Consider the following 11,499-nt stretch of genomic DNA (forward strand, 5'->3'; position numbering starts at 1 on the left):
TTGGCCATGAATGACGGGTGATAAGACAAGAGGCAAAGATAAACATTGCTTAACTTTCTCAAACGCTTCCTGGCATTCATCATTCCACTTCTTCGAGGAATTCTTCTTTAAAAGCTTAAAAATTGGTTCACATGTCATAGTTAAATGAGATATGAACCTTCTCAAGTATTGAACTTTTCCAAGGAAACCTCTGATCTGCTTTTCTGTTTTTGGCGGTTCCATTTCCTGGATTGCCTTGATCTTCTGAGGATCCACCTCAATTCCTCTTTCACTGACCATAAATCCAAGGAGTTTCCCTGATGTAACTCCGAATACACACTTGTTTGGATTCAGGCGAAGCTGATATTTCTTGATTCTCTCAAAGAATTTTCTCAAGGCAACTGTATGCTCCGGTCTAGTCTTTGTTTTAACGATCATGTCATCTACATACACTTCGACTTCTTTGTGAATCATATCATGAAGAAGAGTGGTCGCAGCCTTCTGATAAGTCGCACCAGCATTCTTTAAACCAAATGGCATTACTTTGTAGCAGTAAGTACCCCACTGAGTGATAAACGCTGTTTTCATCATGTCTTCGGGCGCCATCTTAATCTGATTATACCCGGAGAATCCATCCATAAAAGATAAGAGTGCATGTCCAGCAGTATTATCCACCAGAAGATCAATGTTCGGCAGTGGAAAATCATCTTTTGGACTTGCCTTGTTCAGGTCTCGAAAATCAACACACATTCGAACCTTCCCATCCTTCTTAGGCACTGGTACTACATTAGCGAGCCATTCAGGGTATTCAACCACTTGGATGAATTTCACCTCTAGAAGCTTCTTGACCTCTTCATAAACTTTCAACTCCCATTCAGTTTTGAGTTTTCGGAGTTTTTGCTTCTTTGGATTAATGCCAGGGATTAAGGGTAATTTGTGCTGAACAATCTCCTCACTCAATCCCGGCATGTCATCATAAGACCAAGCAAAGACCTCCTTGAACTCTTTAAGTAAAGAGATTAATTCCTTGCGTTCCTCAGGAGATAAAGTTTTGCCAATCCTTATTTCCCGAATTAAGGTTTCATCACCAATATTCACAATTTCAATCTCCTCTTCAAGTGGTTTTGCTCGGCGACTCTCCTCCTGTTGAATCATGTGTTTGATTTCAGGGGAAGTTTCGTCGGCATCCTCATCAGAGGGGGAGTCTTGATTATCATTATTATTATCAGATTTTAAAGCAGATTCAATAGATGAAACAGAGACAGGAATATACACAGAAGAAAACTCCTTTATTTCATTGAAAGTAGAATTGAATACATCCAATAACGAATGGCCCACATCAGGTTTTACAATGGACTCATGAAATGTATTTACAGACTCAAATGATAGGTTGACATCAGCATCAACCGATTCAAACAAATGTAAAGAAGAAACGCCAGGCTCATCAGCAGAAACAGCCTCCAACTTGACTTCACTAGGTGAGATGGACTCATCACCGACCTCAGAAATAGACTTGACCTCTACGGTACCTGCATTAAAAGAATCATTAGAAATGGAAGACCCTGAATTAGACTAGAGAATGACACATACTTATAAACAACTGACTCTTTTGAGGGAGAATGACAGGACTGAAAAGTAACCTGAGGTAGGACCTGAGAGGTCCAGTTAGTCAAAGGTCCATCAGCTGAGGTGATAAGATGAGTGGGATTCAGTATGAGCGGGCTCTTGCTGATCACGGCTACAGTCTACGAACTCTCATGGAAAAGGGAGCTCAGTGCATCCGGCCCTACTGTATCTGCCCAGTCTGTTTCAGCATCTGTTTCAGCTCTTGTGCCCTGCAGACTCATCAACTCATCATCAAGCTTTAAGTCAAAGAAGATCTCAAAGCCCGGCAGCCATTGCCCAGTAGATTTATCTTTCCATACTTCAGCAAAGCCACAGAATGGGATATCAGATCCTTCTTTGCGGAACCTCCCATTCATAGTCAGATCAAATGGTCCCATTGGCAAGTCCAAACCTCTACGGCGACATTCTGCCCATTTCATCATGTACTGCTTCATCTCTCTGACCTTTGCCTTGGTTGGTTCATAACCGAGCCCAAACAAACCATTGAAGGTCTTGAATACTGGCCACTCAGTCATACCCTGATGGTATCTGCCCAGCCCTGCACCCGGGATATAACCTTGCAGACGGATCATTTTGACGACTTTGGAATTTGTACTGCTCAGGAAAAAGATCTCTTCATTCATCGCTTCTTCTATAGTTATAGTCGCCACTTCCAAGGAGAAACCATTAAAATTAATATCTCCCTCCTTTCCCACAGTCAATTCTTGTGAAATCTGGCCCACTTCCAAATCTGGGTCTCCCTTAACAGTGATCACCTTATGGTTTGAAATGAATTTCAATTTCTGATGCAAGGTGGATGGAACAGCTCCAACCTTATGTAACCACGGGCGGCCAATCAACAGCAGAAAGGATGCCTTAATATCAAGAACTTGGAACTCAATATCGAATTCCTCTCCTCCTATTTGCACTTCAGTTACTAAGGTCCCTATCACATCACGCCTAGTCCCATCATAGGCCAAGATACCTTGATCTGAAGGAATGAAACTCTCGGGTCCAAAACCCAAAGTAGTTGCTGTGCTTAATGGGCATACGTTCAAGGCAGACCCATTATCGATAAGGACTTCAGGCACCTTCTTTTTGTTGCAAACAACAGAAATTCGGAGCGGTTTCGTATGGTCCTTCCCCTCTGGGGGCAAATCACTGTCTGTGAACGAAAGAGTCTTCGCTATTCTGGCCACGGAAACTACACTGACAAGCTCGTCAGGAGTTATCTCAACAGACACCTGGGCAGAATTTAACTCTTTCAGCACCGCTTTCCGGTGCTTCGAAGACGACATCAAGAGACCCCAAACAGAGATGTTCGCTTGGGTTTTCTTCAACTGTTTCAAGAGATTATCATCTTCTTCATTCACCACAAACCGATTCTGTCTCTGGCCATCAGCAGCCCTTGCAATCTCAGCCGGATTGTCAGCGCTCAACTCAGGAGGCTTAAAGACCCGCCCTCCCCTAGTCATGTGACGCATCTCATCACATTGATCATCTAGCAGCAGTAACTCATCATCATCCATACTTAAAATGTAAGGAATTCTGACATCTTCTTGCTGGAAGTCATCCATTTCCAAAACATATGGAGCCTTCCTTTCTTTCCCCTTATCACCATAATGAGAGGTATACGACTGAGACGAAGAGGACTCAGCAATCTCTATGTCACTGAATGACAATATATAGGGCTGCTTCCCTTTCACATCTTGAAGCTCTTCCTCATCAAACTCTAAAACATAGGTGTTATCTGTCATGATAGCACATATAAGGGCAGAGGGATCAAGGATGGGCTCATCACAAAAGATGGCATTAGTTGCAGGAGGAGGAGCAGCACGATGATTCGGGAGAGGATTCTGAGTAATATTCGGCCCTTTAACTGAGAGCTCATCCTTATCAATCAGGTTTTGAATGGCATGCTTCAAGGCGAGGCAATTTTCAGTCAGATGACCTGAATTCCTGTGATATTCGCAATGCTGATCCAACCTCCAGTATGGTGGTAATGGATTTGGCACAGGTTTTAGATCCGGAAGTTTTATCTTTTTGTCTCTTACCAGCTTTTTCAATATCATTGGTAAAGGGTAAGGGAGGGGATCGAATTGCCTGAAAACATTTTTCCTCACTGGCCTAGCCACCTCAGCAACAGCCTTGACCTCTGGTCTGAAAGCCGGCTTGAAATAGTTCATTGCATGAACTTCTTTAGGTGGGGCCATAGGCCTCTTGCCTTCCCGCACATCAGACAATGCCTTTGCCCTAAGCCCCTTGGCTATAGCGTCCTCGGTCTGAGTACCAGTTTTTATCAGATGATCAAAACTGGGATAATGCTGGGGTGCTATGAAATGGAAGTATTGCGGAGACAGACTTTTGATCACTAACTTGATCTGATCCTCCTCGGGCATCCTCTGACTCAACTGAGCAGACTTGCGCCTCCAGCGCCTGATAAACAAAGTGAAAGTTTCCTGAGGACCTTGCTTTAGCTGCTTCAGGTCTCTCTTCGTTATCTCAATCCCCTCCTCCATCGAAAATTGTTCAACAAACAAGTTCGATATATCATCCAAAGATCTTGTTTCTTCCGGCTTTAACCTCATAAACCACTTCTTAGCTATTCCTATGAGAGACATGGGAAATAGCTGAGCCATTTGTTCACGGCTCAACCCGTGCTGCTGAGAGAGGGTTATGAGCCATCTGACATGGTTCCTCGGGCACCCAATGCCATCATATCTATCATAATCTGGTGCTTTGAACTTCGGCGGCAAAGTAACAGTAGGAGTCTCAAAGTACTCAGAAATGTCGAATCTTTTCGGCCCTTGGAACTTCATGTTTTCAATGGCCTTGGCCATCTTCTGACACATATTGAATAACCCCCTCTCCCTATTCGCTTGCGGAGCGCAATATTCTTCGGCATATTGATCCTCATCTAGGTCAATCTCCACAGGAGGAATATGAGGTCTATCGGGGTTAGGAAATGCAGCAGGAGTAGGCTGGATGACAGGCGCTCTAGAAGTAGAGGTCTTGTCGGTATTCTGAGATTTTAGCACAGCCATTTCCTCTTTCAACCCCGAGATATCTCGAGACATGTTTCTCAACAATTCTTGAATAACCATCATGGGATCAGTTATATCAGCCATTTGGTCAGACTCTGATGAGTTAGGTAACTCAAAGGTAGGGGATAAAGATTTTCTGGATGATATGGGTGAGTCAAAATGACGGACAAGTCTAGAGACCGAGGAAGGTCTAGACCAGGTAGGTTTGGACTGGTTATCTTTTGATGGAGCGATGGTTGCGCTCTTTCAGAATCCTGAATGGAAATGAACATATTAGATTAAATGGATGATGAGTGAAATAAGACATTCTGAGCAAATAAAGATAAGAAAACAATAAACACACTTTATTGATAAAACTTGATCCGATTACAAAGATAAACTGGTAAAATGAAGGATCGCATGATCATAATGCTGAAATTCGGAACTACAAGATGCTTAAGACATAAGATAGATGAAGATTCTCAATCATCTTTTTCCTCCAATCTAGCCTTCTTAGGCTTACGATTTTCGGTGTCCTCCAATAACCACTGATAATACCCTTCGGATACTCCACAATATATCTTGCCTCGCAAGCTCCACGACAATCGCATTACTTTATGATCCCAATCTCTACAGATTTCTTCGGCAATATTACGATTGAATTGTACAAGAGGACGATCAGGTGCTAGGAGATAAAACTCAGTTCGAAAATCCCCATGCAAACATTCAGTTTGAAATCCTCCGTATTGACGGAAGATGCGGTCCGGGATATAGAATGAGGTTTTCTCCAGACCAAGAAATTGAACAATTCTATTAGCCCGGGTCTGGGTTACAAACTGATGGTAAACAGGGAACCACCAAGCAATTTGGTCAGCTTGACGGGAAGCTAACCAATCAATCCATTCAGCCTTAGTATAGGAAAAAGTTTTGTGTTCCCATTGGTCAAACCTGGACAAGGTAAAGTCCTTGTTTTGCAAAGGTACATAAACTTGGAGTTTTAAACAGAGCCAGATGTACAGAAGGACTGGGGATCCAGCAAAAGTGGTATGTACTCCATTGACAATGTCATCCAATCCATTTAGGGTTTCTGCAAGCATGGTGGGGATTGTATTATTCCCTTTAGAAATTTGATAGACAAAGTCCAGAAGTTTAGGGGAAGCATAATGGATATCTTGGGAAAGTAACCATTTGGAGTAGACACACAAAACCAGGGCATGACTACGGCTGGTTTGGAATTCCTTGGTTAGCTTACCAGGCTGAGCAAAAAATTTGACCAATTGCTTAATGGACACACCTTTCTCCCCTAAGATGGATTTAACTGGAACAACTTGAGAGGAGATAAGCTGCTCAAAGACATGATTATAACCTAACTTGGTATCAATTTTGACCAAGGGGCCAGAGCGATCACGGTCCATCAAATAACACCATTCGTCAAAAATGGGGCAGACCTCTTGCATGCCGAATCGAAACACATGGACATCCGGCTGCCAAAAGGTGGCGGCTGCCTTAAGGAGGTTCCAGTCAATCTTATGGGTAGCAAGACGGTAGAAATGGGACAAGTCATGACCAGAGAAGCTAAGGCGACCACCTCTACGATCATAAATCCACTCTTTCAACACTTCATTAGACATGATAAATCACCTGATAATTAAGGAAGGTAAATAAAATGAGAATGAGGTCGACTCTAAATATTGAGATACAAAAGGAAAGGTATTGACAATAAATCATATGCTCAAAGGATACAGGTAGGATACAAACAAGATCAAACTTTTCCATCAATGATCTCGATAGGATCCAAGGGTAAAATATGGATCAAATGGATAGTCACTGGATGATAGATCATGGTCATAAGAATGACAAAGTAAGGTCAAGGACCAAATCTAAAATCTGCGTGATGGATGGATATATTTGATCAACTTAGATAAGAAGCTCTTACTAAGAAGTAGGTCCTGGTCTAAGAATCAAGAAATACCAAGATTGAATTTATCATCAACGAAACAAGATGGAGACCTGGCCATAATAGTGTCAAAATAGAATCCACTGACCAGGTCCAAATCCGAAAGATGAACTGATACCAATGATAGACTTAGACAAGGAAACCTCACAAGAAGAGTAGGCCCGAGTCTAATAGGATCGACTTTACCATGAAAGAATCAAAAGATAGACCATAGCCACAAGGGCGACAAAGAAAGAGCCACATGGCTAGGTCTAAATCTAAAAAAAAAAAAAAAAAATTGATATGATTGATTGGATTAAATAAGGAACCTCACGAAATATGTAGGCCATAATCTAATAATCAATAAATATAAATATATATACATGCATACACCCTAACCAGGGGCACCATCACTAGTCTAATTTAGCAGAGTCAAGAAAATCTTGACTCTTGACAGACTGATGAGTGTACTACGACTGCGTCTGTAGCCACATGAAGTGAGCTACCCTAATCTATAGATAGGACAAGGCCCCTAACTCTAGGCTCCACAAGTGTAAGTAACACATATTCGTCCTTATATGCAAACAAGAGGACAATGCAATATATAGAAGGGGTACCGATGCGAGGTCCACCTGGCCGGGTGCATAGTTACTTGTACACTGTGACATAGAGTCCAGTGTACGAACTATGTCCGTTTTACACACGAAGTGTCCAGGTGCTGAGTATACTACTGGTGCGGTGGCACTAGAAGGCGGGTATAGCCCTCACGGCTCCTACTCATAGTATCTCGAATAGGTCATCTGGTAGTATATCCAAAGCAAACCATAGCAGAAAGTAACCACAAAACAGATAATATATGCATGGATGAAAGTGGTGTGTGAACCCTTGTTTTATTTACGCATTTAATTGGCCCCCCTGGATTCTAATCGATTAAATTCCCATTTATAATGATTTTAGCCCAAAATTCTTCAAAATTAGTAAATAATGGCATTTTTACAGAGTTAGGCAATGTTCCAAGAAATCCCCAGTAGAGTCGCCAGCCTGTGGACCCCGATCCGGGAGAGAGGTGGGGGACGAGCCCCCAGCGGCCTCTAGGATCATCCACGTGTGAAGGAGAGCTCTACCAAGGAACTCTCGAAACGATTGCCACCCTCATAGCATAGCACGAGTGGCGATATAAAAGAGATACATCTCGATTCGGGAACAAGTCCAGATTCGAAACGTATCTAAACAAACTCAGAGTCGCCATCCACGGTGTACGGCCATGGATCCTTTAAACAAAAATATGCTCTGTATACCATGGATAACCAAAAATATATATGGGTTCGTGCCTGATTACGAATGGAGAAGGTCTGAGAGCACCCCCAATTTGTCCGAGTGCAAGCACTTGGTCTCTTATGCCATTTATTATTAACTTCAAAGAGTTTCGGGCGAATATCATATGAAATAGGAACCATTCTCAGGAATCGTCTACCTAAGCATGAATTTCCTGAGGATAAAGAAATAAGCATACAAAATGAAATGAAAAATGTGTCACCTAAGCAAAGCTAGATTATGAGTGACATGTCTAATGGGTGTCTAAATTCTGATGTGCAAACACATGCAAGCTATAGCTAAAGGTATAGGATCAGTACTAAAAAGTAAGAAAACATATCAAATCATACAATAACTACACAACAAATCCTAAGACTCTAAATTATTAGCCCGAGTCCTCGGATGGTCTGGTATTCATCCACAGAAGCCTACGTATCCCCGCCTCCACGAGAATCAAGGCAACGTAGTTCTTCGCGCCTATTCTAAGCTAGGATGCCTAAGACACCTAGACCTCTATCCTAGACTCGATCTAAAAGACCGGACCAATTATTAAAGTTTCTTGTACGATTATTTAAATTCCAGTAAATGGTGGATTTTAGGACACCCTATATGCCCTAACTAAATGCATATTAGCCCTAAGCTAATGCAAGTGGTTCTTACAACCTATGTGTAACTAGGCTGTATTTCCTAAGGAAAACAATGGGATCACTAACGCATCCTAGACCTAGTCATCAGTCGGCGATGTGAATCGCCAACTGACCGGACGGAGGCGTAACAGACTCCTAACTCTAACACAAACACAAACACAAACAAAACACATAACAATCAAACAACACACCAAGGACGGAACTCTTAACCCTAAAACAAACGTAAACAAGCACATAACAAATCAAAGACTAAAACCAAACACAAACCCCTAACTCTAAAACTCTCATTCTAAGACAAAGTCCTAACTCTAGAGGAAGATTTTTCGAAAACAGGTTTATGAAATATTTTTGTACTTTTTTAAAGAGTTTGAATGGTTTATTTACAAAGTTTGACTGGACCTGAGATAAGAATCTCAAGCTGCACTACGTACCTCGTGGAAGAGGATCAAGCCAACGTAGTTCGAAACGAACTCTCCTAATTGCTACCTCTAAAACATTCAACACTTTAGATTTTTGATATTTTTTAATGTTTTTGATGTTTTTAAAGTTTTTCCAATGTTTTTGAGTTTCAAATTTCTAATGTTTTTGGGTTTTAAAGCTTTTCAAATGTTTTTGGATTTTGAATTTATGATGTTTTTAGATTTTTAATTTCTGATTTCACCCTTTTGGTCAAAGACCTAAGGGAACACACAAAGCAAAACCCTAGGGCTAAACCCTAGGGCAAACAGGGGAAACCCCTAAACCAGGCAAGCTAACTATCAAAGATGACAAAAGGATCTAAGACCCAGAAGGTAAAGCTCCAATGAGACTGGGCAAGTCTCCAACAAACAAGAGTAACGACAACACTAAGGAGAAGCTCCTAAAAATAACTATAGAAAAAAGGGGAAATGAGTCAAAGACTCTCTAATACTGCTATCCAAAGGACGAGTGAGTCAAAGACTCTCTGAAAGAAAAAGGAATATGAGTCAAAGACTCTAACAATACCAACTAAAAGGATAAATGAGTCAAGGACTCTCTAAAAGAAATGGAAACACGAGTCAAAGATTCCAATAACACCAACTAAAGGATAAATGAGTCAAAGACTCTCTAAAAGAAAAGGAAGATGAATCAAAGACTCCACTAATACCAACTAAAGGATAGATGAGTCAAAGACTCTCTAAAAGAAAAGGAAGCACGAGTCAAAGACTCCACTAACACCAACTAAAGGATAAATGAGTCAGAGACTCCCTAAAAGAAAAGAACAAGAATTTGCACATTTGGCAGAGGTAAAACACCCAGCCGGGCCGGACAGCTACTTAGCCCTAGGGTGCAACAAATGTGCGCCCAGTACCCCCATAAGGGTAGGAGTATGAAGCCAAGCAGAGTAGGGTATTCTCCCAAAAACCAAACGACGCACAAAGAGGAGAACTAACGAGAGAATGAGACCCGACGGGTCTCCCAAACACACACAAAGATGGGCTCCAAGTAACCTTATCATTGCCCTTGCAAGGGGTAAGCAAGGCTAAGACAATTAATTGACCAAATTGGTCTCTAATTAATAGAGGAACAAATTGAGGTGCAACCTCAGAGAGGATTCTACAAATGAGGCCAAGCCTTCTAAAGGCTAATTACTTACAAAGCCAAGACAGATGACTCCCTAATAACATCAATAAAGATCAAATGAGTCAAAGACTCCCCCGATAACATCACCACACAAACGAATGATTCAAAGGCTCTCTAAATGAGGCAAGGCATGCCTCCTATGGGTACACCATTTATCAAAATCAAAGCAACCTCCTTGAGGTTAAGCTAAAAATGAGGCTTGCCTCCAAAGGAGGATTTCCTAATGAGACAGAATATGCCTCCTAGTACAGGTTCTAGTATCTAAAGAAGTCTAGAAGACTGCGTTAGTCCACCAAGAGAGCAGAAAAGAGCTACTAGGCAATCTCAAATTTCCATTCAATTCTTATATAAACAAATCAAGTACTAAGCAAAGAAAGACTTATAACTAAAGAGTACACAACCCGTAATAATAGCAATTATAGCATGATAAACAACATTAATTAGCCCAGACCAGCCGCTAGGTAGCCTAATGAAGTAAAAACAATATCAAACACTTCAAAGCCAACCACAAACCCCAATATGGGGACTCCAATGAAATCAGATGATGCCAAAGTAATCATCTGATTTCCTACACGTATAATATTTCTACAAACCGCCTTGAAATCAGACGATATTCGTGTCAAGGACATCGAATAGTGCAAATCATCTGATTTCCTTCTTCAATTAAACAATTTATTTAAAATAAAATTAATTAGCCCAGACCAGCCGCTGGGTAGCCTAATGAAATAAAAAAATGATATTAAACTCTTCAAAGCCAACCACAAACCCCAATACGGGGACTGATGAGCACATTTATGTGTGAATTGTAGGTGTAAAAAGCATGCATATTTGATAATTAAAGCGGTGCTACTAATGTATTTTGTGTGTTTCTGGTGTTGCAGGGTTATTTATGGATTTTCACGGAAAATAGAGCTAAGGAGATGAAATTCCTAAGGAAAACAATCAATTTTCAAGAAAATCTAAAATTTCAAGATACTTTGGTGGCCGAGTTCAAGATGCTCTAACTGGGTTGAATTTAACGGTTCAGATTACCTTATTGGAGTTATTTAAGGGAAGCAATCAAGTTACATGGTGGACCATTAAATTGGATGGCTCGGATCAGCTATGGAAATGATTTAGAGGGTGCACTTGATTACCATCACGGCCCATTAAATGAATAGTTTAGATCATCCAATAGAAATGGTTTGGGAGAAGTCCGTCAAAGCTCATAGTCTAGATGGTTTGGATTAGCGAACAAGTGGCCCCTAAAAGTAGTTTTTATCACTAATATTTGGATGGTCTAGATTGTTCTTTGGAATTATTCAAAAGGCACAATCCTATTTACCTTGCAGCCAACAAATTGGACGGTTGGATTGTCCTATGAAAACCAATTTGGGGACTTTTAAATGGGCGG

The sequence above is a fragment of the Tasmannia lanceolata genome, unplaced genomic scaffold (assembly GCF_043159265.1).
Source record: "Tasmannia lanceolata isolate RefF3 unplaced genomic scaffold, GAP_Taslan_0.1 ptg000003l, whole genome shotgun sequence".
In the NCBI taxonomy this organism is placed as follows: Eukaryota; Viridiplantae; Streptophyta; class Magnoliopsida; order Canellales; family Winteraceae; genus Tasmannia; species Tasmannia lanceolata.